Raw genomic sequence first — 15418 nt, forward strand, 5'->3', positions numbered from 1 at the left:
AGACCCGACCCAACTACATGCTGCCTACAAGAAACCCATTTTAAACATAAAGCAAAGATAGGTTAAAAGTTAAACAAAGTGACAAATGGGATCTAATTAAACTAAAGAGCCTCTGCACAGCAAAAGAAACTACCATCAGAGTGAACAGGTAACCTACAGAATGGGAGAAAATTTTTGCAATGTACTCATCTGACAAAGGGCTAATATCCAGAATCTACAAAGAACTCAAACAAATATACAAGAAAAAAACAACCCCATCAAAAAGTGGGCAAAGGATATGAACAGACATTTCTCAAAAGAAGACATTCATACAGTCAACAGACACATGTAAAAATGTTCATCATCACTCGCCATCAGAGAAATGCAAATCAAAACCACAATGAGATATCATCTCACACCAGTTAGAATGGCAATCATTCAAAAGTCAGGAAACAACAGGTGTTGGAGAGGATGTGGAGAAATAGGAACACTTTTACACTGTTGGTGGGATTGTAAACTAGTTCAACCATTATGGAAAACAGTACGGCAGTTCCTCAAGGATCTAGAACTAGATGTACCATATGACCCAGCCATCCCACTACTGGGTATATACCCAAAGGATTATAAATCATGCTGCTATAAAGACACATGCACACGTATGTTTATTGCGGCACTATTCACAATAGCAAAGACTTGGAATCAACCCAAATGTCCATCTGTGACAGACTGGATTAAGAAAATGTGGCACATATACACCATGAAATACTATGCAGCCATAAAAAAGGATGAGTTTGCATCCTTTGTAGGGACATGGATGCAGCTGGAAACCATAATTCTTAGCAAACTATCACAAGAACAGAAAACCAAACACCGCATATTCTCACTCATAGGTGGGAACTGAACAATGAGATCACCTGGACTCGGGAAGGGGAACATCACACATCGGGGCCTATCATGGGGAGGGGGGAGGAGGGAGGGATTGCATTGGGAGTTATACCTGATATAAATGATGAATTGATGGGTGCTGACGAGTTGATGGGTGCAGCACACCATCATGGCACAAGTATACATATGTAACAAACCTGCACGTTATGCACATGTACCCTAGAACTTAATGTATAATAAAAAAAAATAAAAAATAAAAAATAAAAAGTTAAACAAAGGAAACAGACCATTCAAACAGTAACTGAAAGAAAGTTAAAGTGACTAGGTTAATATCAGACAAAATAAACTTCAGTAAAGTAAACAAGAAATAGTAGTAAGGATAAATATGGACATTCCACAATGATAATGGGATCAACCTATCAAGAGGTCATAACAACCCTAAATGTGTGTGCACCTAATAATAAAACTTTAAAATGTATGAAGAAAGCACAGAAATAATTTTTTTAAAAAAAGAAATAGACAAATCCAAAATTTTAGTGTGAGGTTTCAATACTCCTGGGTAATCAATAAAGCAAGTATAAGACCATAGAAGCAATGACACCCCAGTAGCAATGAGCATATCTAATGCTCAGATCTTGGTGTGTAATATCATTCCACAATAAAAAGAATCAGGAATCCTTTAAAAAATGACCAATTTTAACTCTGGGGCAGGAAATATAGAAGATGAGTCTGGAACTTCTTATAGTTACAGGAAGTAAGGAAGCACTCCAAAGTTCCACAATGATGGGATTATATCAAAGGGACACAGAAGCCAACAGAAAGAGCTCCCAGTGGCCAAAGCTGAAACAATATGAGCAATGAAATTAACTAAATAATATTATATTATAACCCAAAGTATCAAATATATATCCATGAATCCAAACTTACATGAATAAACAATTAGATAAATAGATAAAAGGAAAGAATAGACTAATGGCCTATGCAGACTACCAAATAATTTATGTAGCTACTCCAGCCTCAAAAAGGTGGAGCATAACTCTCCATGCCTTAAGTATAGGCTTTCCTTACCAACTTCCTTCCAAAGAGTACAAATGGGAAGGAGGAAAAAACTTTACACTGGAGAAAATTTACAAACACTATGTCAGCCAGCTGATTAAGGTTAATATTAACTATGATAAATTACACTGATAGTATATGCTTTTCATATGATAGTATATGCTCTTCATATGGTATGATAACAACAGTACTTTACCTCTGTGGTCTTTCTCCCACAAATCCAGTTTAAGTATGAGGAAAACATCAGACAAATCCCATTTGTCTTAGTCTGTTCAAGTTTTCATAACAAAAATACCATAGGCTGGGGGGTTTTAACAATAAACATTTACTTCTCTGGAGGCTGGGATGTCCAAGACCAAGGTGTCAGCAGATTCGGTGTCTGGTAGGTGCCCTCTTTTTGATTCATAGACAGCCATCTTCTTGATGGAAAGGGCAAGTTAGCTCTCTGGGGTCTCTTATAAAAGGGCATTAATCCTGTTCATGAGAGCTCCACTCTCATGGCCTAATCATCTCCCAAAAGCCCCACCTCCTAATATCAATATCATCACATTGAGGGTTAGGATTTCAACATATGAATCTGGGGGGAATCACAAACATTCATCCCACCACATCATTAGAAGAGCATTGTACAAAATACTAGACCAATATTCCTCAAAACTGTCAAGGTCATCGATAACAAGGAAAATCTGAAAAACTGTCATAGCCCAAAGGAGACTGAGGAAATATGAAGATTAAATATAATGAACTGCCCTAGATGGAATCCTGAAACAGAAAAAGGATATTACATTAAAAACTAAAGAAATTTGAATAAAGTATAGACTTTAATTAATAATAATGTATCAACATTTGTTCATTAGTTGCAACAAAGGTATCACACTATTATAAGATGTTAAAAATAGGGGGGAACTGGGTGTGAGGTAGATGGCAACTTTCTGTACTACCTTTGCAATTTTTCCATAAATTTGAAACTATTCTAAAATTAAGAGTTCATTTTTAAAAATAAGTAAGGGTATAGATAATTTGAACGACACAATCAATTTGACCAAATTGACACATACAGAAAAACTTCTATAAATATTTTATCAAATAAAACTTTTATCTAGTATTTTATACGAGAGAATACACATTCTTCTCAAGTACACACAGAACATTAACCATGATAGACCATATTCTGGGCTATAAAACAAGTCTCAATTAATTGATAAAAATTGAAATCATACAAAGTATGTTCTCTGACCACAATGGAATTACACCAGAAATCACTAATAAAAAGGTGCCTAGAAAATCCCCAAATACCTGGAAGTTGAACTGTATACTTTAAATACTATATTGGTTGGAGAAGAAATCACAAGGGACATTAATAGATATGCTGAACTGATTGATAAGAAAAATATAACACATCAAAATCCGTGGGGTGCAGCTAAAGCAGTGCTTAGAGGGAAATTTGTAGCACCAAATGCTTACATTTAAAAGGAAGAAATATCAGAATCAATGACCTAATGTTTCATCACAAAAATAACAGAAAAGGACAACTTGTGTACAACATAAGCATAAGAAAGGAAATAATAAAGATAGCATAAATCAATGAAATAGGAAAAAGAAAAACAACAAAGAAAGCAAATGAAACCAAGCCTGGTTTTTTTTAAGAAAGATCATTAAAGTTAATAAATATCTGAAAAAACTCCTCAGGGGAAAAGGAAAGACAGGTTACCAATTTCAGGAAGGAAAAAAATGTTTTCACTATAAATCCTATGAATATTGAAAGAATAATAAAGGAACATTATGAACAATTGCGTGTCATTAATTCAACAACTTACATGAAATAGACTATGTGAAAGACTTTAATAAAACTCACTCAAGAAAAAATTATAACCTGAATAGACATATACATAATTAAGAAATCTGATTTGTCTTTTAAGAAAACCTTTCAAATAAGTAAACTTCAAGATTAGACGCTTTCACTGGTGAATTTTCACAAACATTTAAAGAAGAAATAATAGTCACATTTTTTACAATCTCTCCCAGAAAATAGAGGAAGGGGTGCTTTCCCAAGTCAACCAATGAGGTCAACATTGCTCTGACACTAAAACCAGAGATTCCAAGAGAAGAAAATTGCAGACCAACATCTCTTAAAATCATACACAAAATAACCTTCAACATAGTATTCACAACTTGAATCCAAAAATACATACATATATATTTCTGGCTCAAAATTCAAGATCCAGTCAATATAATTCTCTGTATTAACAAACTAAAGAAGAAAAACCATATTATTATCTCTAGATATGTAGAAAAAATCTTTTCACAAATTTTTACATCTGTTCATGACAAAAACTCTCAGTGAACTAGGAATAAAAAGAAACTTCCTTTACCTGACAAAGGAGCACCTTTAAAACACCTACAGCCATTATGTTAAAGGATGAAAGAGTGACGCTTTCCTCCTAAAACAGGAAACAAAAGAAAAATGTCCTCTTTCACTACTCCTATTCAACATCAGGTTAGAAGCCAGGAAATAGAAATAAGAGGTATGCAGATTTCAGTGAAAAAATAAAACTGGCTGTTTTGGTTGAAACCCTAATTTATGTAGAAAATCCAAATAAATCTACAGAAAAAGATCCTGGAACTAATAAGTAGGTTTAGCAATGTTGCAAGATCCAAGTATACATACAAAATCAATTATATTTCCTTATATTTGCAATTAACAATCAGAAATCAAACTTTTAAAAGCACTACATATAATAGCTTCATAAAATAAAATACTTATAGATAAATATAACAAAATATGCTGAAAACTATAAAACATAAGTGAAATAAATAAAAACCTGAAAAAAATAGAGAGCTATATTGTGTTCATGGATTAAAAGATCCAAGATACAAATTATCCTCAATGTGATCTGGAGATTCAACATAATTCCAGTTAGCTGTTTTTATAGATATAGTATATATTCTAATATTTGCATGATTCTAATATTTGCATGGATAAACAAAGAAACTAAAAGAGAGAACAAAATTCTGGGAATTGTGGGGAAAAGTTAAGGACATACTATCCAATTTTAACACCTACTACATAGCTACAGGAATCATGGCAGTGTGGTAATGGCAAAAGGATAGGCACATAGATGAATGGAACAAAACAGAAAGCTCAGAAATAGACCCACACAAATACAGTTACCTGATTTTTAAATAAAGGTGCAAAGTCAATTTAGTGGAGAAAGTACAATACTTTCAACACATGGTGCGGGAACAACTGAATATTTGTTTGGAAAAGCAGAAATGAACTTCAATCCATACCTCGCACCTTTTACAAACTTAACTCAAAATAGATCATAGAGCTAAATGTAAACACAAAATAATAAATGAGCTAGAAGAAAATACGGAAAAAAATCCGCATATTCTTGGGCTTGGGAAAGACTTATTAGATACAATACTGAAACCGCAATCCATATGAGAAAAAAAGATTGATAAATTAGACTTTAACAAAATTCTACAAACTTTTGCCTTGCAAAAAGAAGAAAAAGACAAGCCACGAACTGAGAGAAAATATTTGCAAATTAAATGCCCAATAAGGAACTTGTATGTAGAATACATAAAGGACACTCAAAAGTCAACATTAAGAAAGACAATGCAATTTTTTAAATCAACAAAAGAATCGAACAGTCACTTCATTAAGAAAGGTGCACAAATGGTAAATAACATCTAAAAGATGCTCAACGTCATATTTCGCTATGGAAATGCAAATTAAAGCCACAAGCTACAAACCACAAACTACACACCTACTAGGATGGCTAAAATTTAAAAATTGACAAAACCGAGTGTTTGCCAAGATGCAAAGCAACTGGAACTCTCTGAGAACTCCAATGAGAATGTAAAATAGTACGACCAATTTACAAAACACTTTAGCAGTTTATTTTAAAGTTAAATATATACTTACTATCAATCCTTCTCCTGGGTATTTACCTAAGTGAATCAAACATTTATGCTCACCTTTACACAGATGTTTATAGTAGCTTTATTCATAATTATTAAACCCTGGAAATGATCCTTTCTTTCAACAGATGAATGGTTAAACAGACTGTGGAACAGTGACACAATATAATATGACTCATCAATAAAGAGTAATAGACTATTGATTTATGCGACAATGCAAATGAATCTTAAATCCACTTTGGTAGGTGAAAGAAAGAAACCAAACCCAGAAGGCTACATACTATATTATTCAGTTTATGTGACACTCTAGGAAAGACAAAAACTGTAGAGACAGAAAGCAGATAAGTAATTGCCTAGGGTGGGGAGTAGGGGAAAGGTTTGACTACAAAAGTACCGCATGAGGGAATTGGGAGTGTTAACAAACTCTTCTGTATATCAAGTGGTTTTGGATATAAGATTCCATGCATTTGCCAAAACCCATAGACCTGTACACCCCAAAGAGTGAATGCAAATAGTTAAAAAACAAAAACAAAAACAGAATGTCAGGGGTTCCCAAGATGGAATGCAGACTGTGACAATGAAACTGACTATATTACAAACACATGACACAATCACCCTGGAGATGAAAAAGAAAGGATTGGATCTAAGTATTTTGCCTGGATGCTGTCAGATTAAAGATTTAAAAAATGGTTCATAAACACTGTACTCTACTTGTCAAGTTTGTTTTTCACAAAAGTATGAGGTAACAAGTCAAAAAATATTTTACTTGTATAATAGAACAGAGCAAATAAGTAAATATACTGTAGATAATAAGATCCAAAGAAAGATTGTAGTTAATGAGAGCTAAAGTTACAAATAAGGGAAAATGCCAGATTGAACACATTGTGCTGGACTGCAGTCACAAGTGTCAGTGTAAAGTCACGCTTTTCTTTAATAGATAGATGATGGATCAATAAATTGGTGGATTGATTGATCAATTAATAGATAAATACACAATTTGCATACAAATGAATTAGTACCCATTCATATACTTTCTAGCTCTGTCTGACGAGACAGCCACCCGCATAGAAGCTGGCACACAGATCTTGATATCTATTAATGATATTTACCATTCTCCAATAACAAAACTGAGATTGCTTGACGAAGTTGATTCCAGGCCTGGAGCAAAAATAATTCAAGATAATCCTGGAGCATCTCATGGTTCCAGAAAGATGGAGAATGCTAAAAAAAAAAAAAAAAAAAAAAAAAAAAAAAAAGGAAAGAAAAGTAAGCAGAGGAGGGAGGCTGGCAGCATGCCAAAGAACACAGGAGCAAAGCTAGAGGAGCTCCCAACAGCCAAGGCTGGCTATCTGAGCAACCAAATAAATAGCAGTAGTATTGGATTACAATCCAAGGAGTAAAATCAATAACCCTGAGTTCACACATAATAAATAAATGATGGAGAAGAGAAAACTCTTGCAGAAGGATTCCAGTTAATAAAGGTAGCTGGAAGGAGAAGCATAGAAAATTGCCATTAGAACACCACAGTAATAATTGCTGCAGGCAAACTCACCAATGAATGCAAAAGATTTGTTTGTTTCTTTTATTTTGTTTGTTTTTGGTTTTTCTTTTGGAGACAGCATCTCACTCTGTTGCCCAGGCTGGAATGCAGTGGCATGATCATAGCTCACTGCAGTTTCTAACTCCTGGGCTCAAGCGATCCTCCTGCCTCAGCCTCCTGAGTAGCTGGGACTACAAGTACATGCCACTATGCACTACGCTTGTCTAATTTTTTTTTTTTTTTTTTTTTTTGAGATGAGGTCTTGTTTTGTTCCCCATGCTGGTCTTGAACCCCTGGCCTCAAGCGATCCTCCCACCTTGGCCTCCCAAAGTGCTGGGATAACAGGATTGAGGAAAGCAAAAGTTGAAGGAAAGAAAGGATAGTTGTTTGGTCTCAAAGTATCTCCCTCAAACCTTCAAACTAAATGCAAAGGGCAAAAATTTAGAACTTTTTTAGTGAAGAAATCCATCAGACACCAAGTGATGAAGGTTACCATCGCCAGAGATGATGTCCTATTCTTATGATGTGCCTCAGGAAATGATGTAAACAGAAGGGCATTTGGTATTCTTCCCCCACATCCACAACCTCAATGCAATAATGAGAAAACATCTGACAAACCCAAGCTGAGGGACTGGACAAAATACTTGACTGTCACAGATAGAGGAAACCAAGGGGGACATGGGCAAATCCTGGAACAGAGAAAGAACATTAGTGGAATCTGAATAAGGTCTGTGGTTTAGGTACAGTATCATACTAATGTCAATTTCTTAGTTTTGATAATTGCACTGTGGTTATGTAAGATGTTGCCATTTTAGGAATTTTGTACTATCTTTGTAATTGTTCTGTAAGTCTAAAATTATTTCAAATAAAAAGTTAAAGAGACATAGTTTCATTAAGAAGATGAAAAGACAAACCACTGAAAGAGGAAAAATATTTATAAAATATATGTCTTTTTTTTTTTTATTATACTTTAAGTTCTAGGGTACATGTGCATAACGTGCAGGTTTGTTACATATGTATACTTATGCCATGTTGGTGTGCTGCACCCATCAACTCGTCAGCACCCATCAATTCATCATTTGTATCATGTATAACTCCCCAATGCAATCCCTCCCTCCTCCCCCCTCCCCATGATAGGCCCCAGTGCGTGATGTTCCCCTTCCCGAGTCCAAGTGATCTCATTGTTCAGTTCCCACCTATGAGTGAGAACATGCGGTGTTTGGTTTTCTGTTCTTGTGATAGTTTGCTAAGAATGATGGTTTCCAGCTGCATCCATGTCCCTACAAAGGACGCAAACTCATCCTTTTTTATGGCTGCATAGTATTCCATGGTGTATATGTGCCACATTTTCTTAATCCAGTCTGTCACAGATGGACATTTGGGTTGATTCCAAGTCTTTGCTATTGTGAATAGTGCCGCAATAAACATACGTGTGCATGTGTCTTTGTAGTAGAATAATTTATAATCCTTTGGGTATATACCCAGTAGTGGGATGGCTGGGTCATATGGTACATCTAGTTCTAGATCCTTGAGGAATTGCCATACTGTTTTCCATAATGGTTGAACTAGTTTACAATCCCACCAACAGTGTAAAAGTGTTCCTATTTCTCCACATCCTCTCCAGCACCTGTTGTTTCCTGACTTCTTAATGATTGCCATTCTAACTGGTGTGAGATGGTATCTCATTGTGGTTTTGATTTGCATTTCTCTGATGGCGAGTGATGATGAGCATTTTTTCATGTGACTGTTGGCTGTATGAATATCTTCTTTTGAGAAATGTCTGTTCATATCCTTTCCCCACTTTTTGATGGGGTTGTTTGTTTTTTTCTCGTATATTTGTTTGAGTTCTTTGTAGATTCTGGATATTAGCCCTTTGTCAGATGAGTAGGTTGCAAAAATTTTCTCCCATTCTGTAGGTTGCCTATTCACTCTGATGGTAGTTTCTTTTGCTGTGCAAAAGCTCTTTAGTTTAATTAGATCCCATTTGTCAATTTTGGCTTTTGCTGCCGTTGCTTTTGGTGTTTTAGACATGAAGTCCTTGCCCATGCCTATGTCCTGAATGGTACTACCTAGATTTTCTTCTAGGGTTTTTATGGTATTAGGTCTAACATTTAAGTCTCTAATCCATCTTGAATTAATCTTCGTATAAGGAGTAAGGAAAGGATCCAGTTTCAGCTTTCTACTTATGGCTAGCCAATTTTCCCAGCACCATTTATTAAATAGGGAATCCTTTCCCCATTTCTTGTTTCTCTCAGGTTTGTCAAAGATCAGATGGCTGTAGATGTGCGGTATTATTTCTGAGGACTCTGTTCTGTTCCATTGGTCTATAACTCTGTTTTGGTACCAGTACCATGCTGTTTTGGTTACTGTAGCCTTGTAGTATAGTTTGAAGTCAGGTAGCGTGACGCCTCCAGCTTTGTCCTTTTGACTTAGGATTGTCTTGGCAATGCGGGCTCTTTTTTGGTTCCATATGAACTTTAAAGCAGTTTTTTCCAATTCTGTGAAGAAACTTATTGGTAGCTTGATGGGGATGGCATTGAATCTATAAATAACCTTGGGGAGTATGGCCATTTTCACGATATTGATTCTTCCTATCCATGAGCATGGTATGTTCTTCCATTTGTTTGTGTCCTCTTTTATTTCACTGAGCAGTGGTTTGTAGTTCTCCTTAAAGAGGTCCTTTACATCCCTTGTAAGTTGGATTCCTAGGTATTTTATTCTCTTTGAAGCAATTGTGAATGGAAGTTCATTCCTGATGTGGCTCTCTGCTTGTCTGTTACTGGTGTATAAGAATGCTTGTGATTTTTGCACATTAATTTTGTATCCTGAGACTTTGCTGAAGTTGCTTATCAGCTTAAGGAGATTTTGGGCTGAGACGATGGGGTTTTCTAAATATACAATCATGTCATCTGCAAACAGGGACAATTTGACTTCTTCTTTTCCTAACTGGATACCCTTGATTTCTTTCTCTTGCCTGATTGCCCTAGCCAGAACTTCCAACACTATGTTGAATAGGAGTGGTGAGAGAGGGCATCCCTGTCTTGTGCCAGTTTTCAAAGGGAATTTTTCCAGTTTTTGCCCATTCAGTATGATATTAGCTGTGGGTTTGTCATAAATGGCTCTTATTATTTTGAGATACGTTCCATCAATACCGAATTTATTGAGCGTTTTTAGCATGAAGGGCTGTTGAATTTTGTCAAAAGCCTTTTCTGCATCTATTGAGACAATCATGTGGTTCTTGTCTTTGGTTCTGTTTATATGCTGGATTACGTTTATTGATTTGCGAATGTTGAACCAGCCTTGCATCCCAGGGATGAAGCCCACTTGATCATGGTGGATAAGCTTTTTGATGTGCTGCTGAATCCGGTTTGCCAGTATTTTATTGAGAATTTTTGCATCAATGTTCATCAGGGATATTGGTCTAAAATTCTCTTTTTTTGTTGTGTCTCTGCCAGGCTTTGGTATCAGGATGATGTTGGCCTCATAAAATGAGTTAGGGAGGATTCCCTCTTTTTCTATTGATTGGAATAGTTTCAGAAGGAATGGTACCAGCTCCTCCTTGTACCTCTGGTAGAATTCAGCTGTGAATCCATCTGGTCCTGGACTTTTTTTGGTGGGTAGGCTATTAATTGTTGCCTCAATTTCAGAGCCTGCTATTGGTCTATTCAGGGATTCAACTTCTTCCTGGTTTAGCCTTGGGAGAGTGTAAGTGTCCAGGAAATTATCCATTTCTTCTAGATTTTCTAGTTGATTTGCGTAGAGGCGTTTATAGTATTCTCTGATGGTAGTTTGTATTTCTGTGGGGTCAGTGGTGATATCCCCTTTATCATTTTTTATTGCATCTATTTGATTCCTCTCTCTTTTCTTCTTTATTAGCCTTGCTAGCGGTCTGTCAATTTTGTTGATCTTTTCAAAAAACCAACTCCTGGATTCATTGATTTTTTGGAGGGTTTTTTGTGTCTCTATCTCCTTCAGTTCGGCTCTGATCTTAGTTATTTCTTGCCTTCTGCTAGCTTTTGAATGTGTTTGCTCTTGCCTCTCTAGTTCTTTTAATTGTGATGTTAGAGTGTCAATTTTAGATCTTTCCTGCTTTCTCTTGTGGGCATTTAGTGCTATAAATTTCCCTCTACACACTGCTTTAAATGTGTCCCAGAGATTCTGGTATGTTGTATCTTTGTTCTCATTGGTTTCAAAGAACATCTTTATTTCCGCTTTCATTTCGTTATGTACCCAGTAGTCATTCAGGAGCAGGTTGTTCAGTTTCCATGTAGTTGAGCGGTTTTGATTGAGTTTCTTAGTCCTGAGTTCTAGTTTGATTGCACTGTGGTCTGAGAGACAGTTTGTTATAATTTCTGTTCTTTTACATTTGCTGAGGAGTGCTTTACTTCCAATTATGTGGTCAATTTTGGAATAAGTGCGATGTGGTGCTGAGAAGAATGTATATTCTGTTGATTTGGGGTGGAGAGTTCTATAGATGTCTATTAGGTCCGCTTGGTGCAGAGATGAGTTCAATTCCTGGATATCCTTGTTAACTTTCTGTCTCGTTGATCTGTCTAATGTTGACAGCGGAGTGTTGAAGTCTCCCATTATTATTGTATGGGAGTCTAAGTCTCTTTGTAAGTCCCTAAGGACTTGCTTTATGAATCTGGGTGCTCCTGTATTGGGTGCATATATATTTAGGAGAGTTAGCTCTTCCTGTTGAATTGATCCCTTTACCATTATGTAATGGCCTTCTTTGTCTCTTTTGATCTTTGATGGTTTAAAGTCTGTTTTATCAGAGACTAGGATTGCAACCCCTGCTTTTTTTTGTTCTCCATTTGCTTGGTAGATCTTCCTCCATCCCTTTATTTTGAGCCTATGTATGTCTCTGCATGTGAGATGGGTCTCCTGAATACAGCAGACTGATGGGTCTTGACTCTTTATCCAGTTTGCCAGTCTGTGTCTTTTAATTGGAGCATTTAGTCCATTAACATTTAAGGTTAATATTGTTATGTGTGAACTTGATCCTGCCATTATGATATTAACTGGTTATTTTGCTCGTTAGTTGATGCAGTTTCTTCCTAGCCTCGATGGTCTTTACATTTTGGCATGTTTTTGCGATGGCTGGTACCGGTTGTTCCTTTCCATGTTTAGGGCTTCCTTCAGGGTCTCTTGTAAGGCAGGCCTGGTGGTGACAAAATCTCTAAGCATTTGCTTATCTGTAAAGGATTTTATTTCTCCTTCACTTATGAAACTGAGTTTGGCTGGATATGAAATTCTGGGTTTAAAATTCTTTTCTTTAAGAACGTTGAATATTGGCCCCCACTCTCTTCTGGCTTGTAGAGTTTCTGCCGAGAGATCTGCTGTTAGTCTGATGGGCTTCCCTTTGTGGGTAACCCGACCTTTCTCTCTGGCTGCCCTGAAGATTTTTTCCTTCATTTCAACTTTGGTGAATCTGGCAATTATGTGTCTTGGAGTTGCTCTTCTGGAGGAGTATCTTTGTGGCGTTCTCTGTATTTCCTGAATTTGAATGTTGGCCTGCCCTACTAGGTTGGGGAAGCTCTCCTGGATGATTTCCTGAAGAGTGTTTTCCAACTTGGTTCCATTTTCCCCCTCACTTTCAGGCACCCCAATCAGGCGTAGATTTGGTCTTTTTACGTAATCCCATACTTCTTGCAGGCTTTGCTCATTTCTTTTTCTTCTTTTTTCTTTTGGTTTCTCTTCTCGCTTCATTTCATTCATTTGATCTTCAATCGCTGATACTCTTTCTTCCAGTTGATCGAGTCGGTTACTGAAGCTTGTGCATTTGTCACGTATTTCTCGTGTCATGGTTTTCATCTCTGTCATTTCGTTTATGATCTTCTCTGCATTAATTAGTCTAGCTGTCAATTCTTCCACTCTTTTTTCAAGATTTTTAGTTTCTTTGCGCTGGGTACGTAATTCCTCCTTTAGCTCTGATAAGTTTGATGGACTGAAGCCTTCTTCTCTCCTCTCGTCCAAGTCATTCTCTGACCAGCTTTGATCCGTTGCTGGCGATGGGCTGCGCTCCTTTGCAGGGGGAGATGCGCTCTTATTTTTTGAATTTCCAGCTTTTCTGCCCTGCTTCTTCCCCATCTTTGTGGTTTTATCTGTCTCTGGTCTTTGATGGTGGTGACGTACTGATGGGGTTTTGGTATAGGTGTCCTTCCTGTTTGATAGTTTTCCTTCTGACAGTCAGAAGGACTGTCTGTTGGTCTGTTGGAGATTGCTTGAGGTCCACTCCAGACCCTGTTTGCCTGGGTATCAGCAGCAGAGGTTGCCGAAGATAGAATATTGCTGAACAGCGAGTGTACCTGTCTGATTCTTCCTTTGGAAGTTTCCTCTCAGGGGTGTACTCCACCCTGTGAGGTGTGGGGTGTCAGACTGCCTCTAGTGGGGGATTTCTCCCAGCTAGGCTACTCAGGGGTCAGGGACACACCTGAGCAGGCAGTCTGTCCGTTCTCAGATCTCAACCTCCGCGTTGGGAGATCCACGGCTCTCCCCAAAGCTGTCAGACAGAGTCGTTCGCGTCTGCACCGGCTCCCGCTACTTCACCTGTTGGTCTTCAGCTGTGCGCTGTCCCCAGAGGTGGAGACTACAGAGACAGGCAGGCTTCCTTGAGCTGCTGTGAGCTCCACCTAGTTCGAGCTTCCCAGCGGCTTTGTTTACCTACTTAAGCCTCAGGAATGGCGGGCGCCCCTCCCCCAGCCTCGCTGCTGCCTTGCGGATAGATCTCGGCAGACTGCTGTGTTAGCAGTGAGGGAGGCTTCGTGGGCGTGGGACCCTCCCGGCCAGGTGTGGGATATATTCTGGTGTGCCTGTATGCTTACAGCGCAGTATTGGGGTGGGAGTTACCCGATTTTCCAGGTGTTGTGTGTCTCAGTTCCCCTGGCTAGGAAAACGGATCCCCTTCCCCCTTGCGCTTCCAGGTGAGGCGATGCCTCGCCCTGCTTCAGCTCTCGCTGGTCAGGCTGCAGCAGCTGACCAGCACCGATTGTCCGGCACTCCCTAGTGAGATGACCCCAGTACCTCAGTTGAAAATGCAGAAATCACCGGTCTTCTGTGTCGCTCGCGCTGGGAGTTGGAGCTGTTCCTATTCGGCCATCTTGCTCCGCCCACCGACTCTATAAAATATATGTCTTATAAAGGACTGATACCCAGACTATATACAAAATTCCTACAACTTAATAATAAGGAGATAATTTGGTTTTAAATGAATGGACAAGATTTGAATAGACACTTAACCAAAGAAGATGTGAATGGAAAATAAGCACATTTAAAGATATTCAATATCACAAGTCATTAGAGAAATATAAATTTCATCGTAAGATACTACAACACACCTACTAGAATGGCTTAAAGTAAAAATCTGACAACACAAGTCTTGGCAAGGATGTGGAGCAACTAAAACTCTCTTACATTGCTGGTGGGAATGCAAAATGGTACAGCTTCTGTAGAAAACCGTTTAGCAGAAGAACATTAAATTAAACATACACTTATACCATGCAACAATCCTTCTAAGTATTTCCCCAAGGAAAACAAAAGTATATGTTCATGCCAGGACTTGTACCAGAACGTTCATAGGAGCTTCATTCATAGTGGACAAAGCCTGGGAACACCCCCACATGTTCATCACTGATGAAGAGATAAGTAAATTACGGTATATGCGTACAATGGAATATTACTTAGTAATAAAAAATAATAAATAAATAAATAATAAAAAAGTAATACACACAACGATATAAATGAATCTCAAAAGCATAAAAGCTGAGTGAAAGACAGACTCAAAAACTCCATGCAGGACAATTCCATCTATATGAAATTCTATAAAAAGTAAAACTATAGCAACTGAAAGCAGATGAGAGGTCGCCAGGGTGCAGAGATGAAGTTATGAATTGACTGGAAAGGGTTAAGAGAGAATATCTCAGGAATGTCAGAAATCTATACAGTGACCACGATGGTGGTTACACTATTGGACACATTTGTTAAAATTCATCAAATTGAACACATAAAATTGGTGATTTTTATAATACC

This window comes from Rhinopithecus roxellana, chromosome 6 (genome assembly GCF_007565055.1).
Source record: "Rhinopithecus roxellana isolate Shanxi Qingling chromosome 6, ASM756505v1, whole genome shotgun sequence".
NCBI classification, from domain to species: domain Eukaryota; kingdom Metazoa; phylum Chordata; class Mammalia; order Primates; family Cercopithecidae; genus Rhinopithecus; species Rhinopithecus roxellana.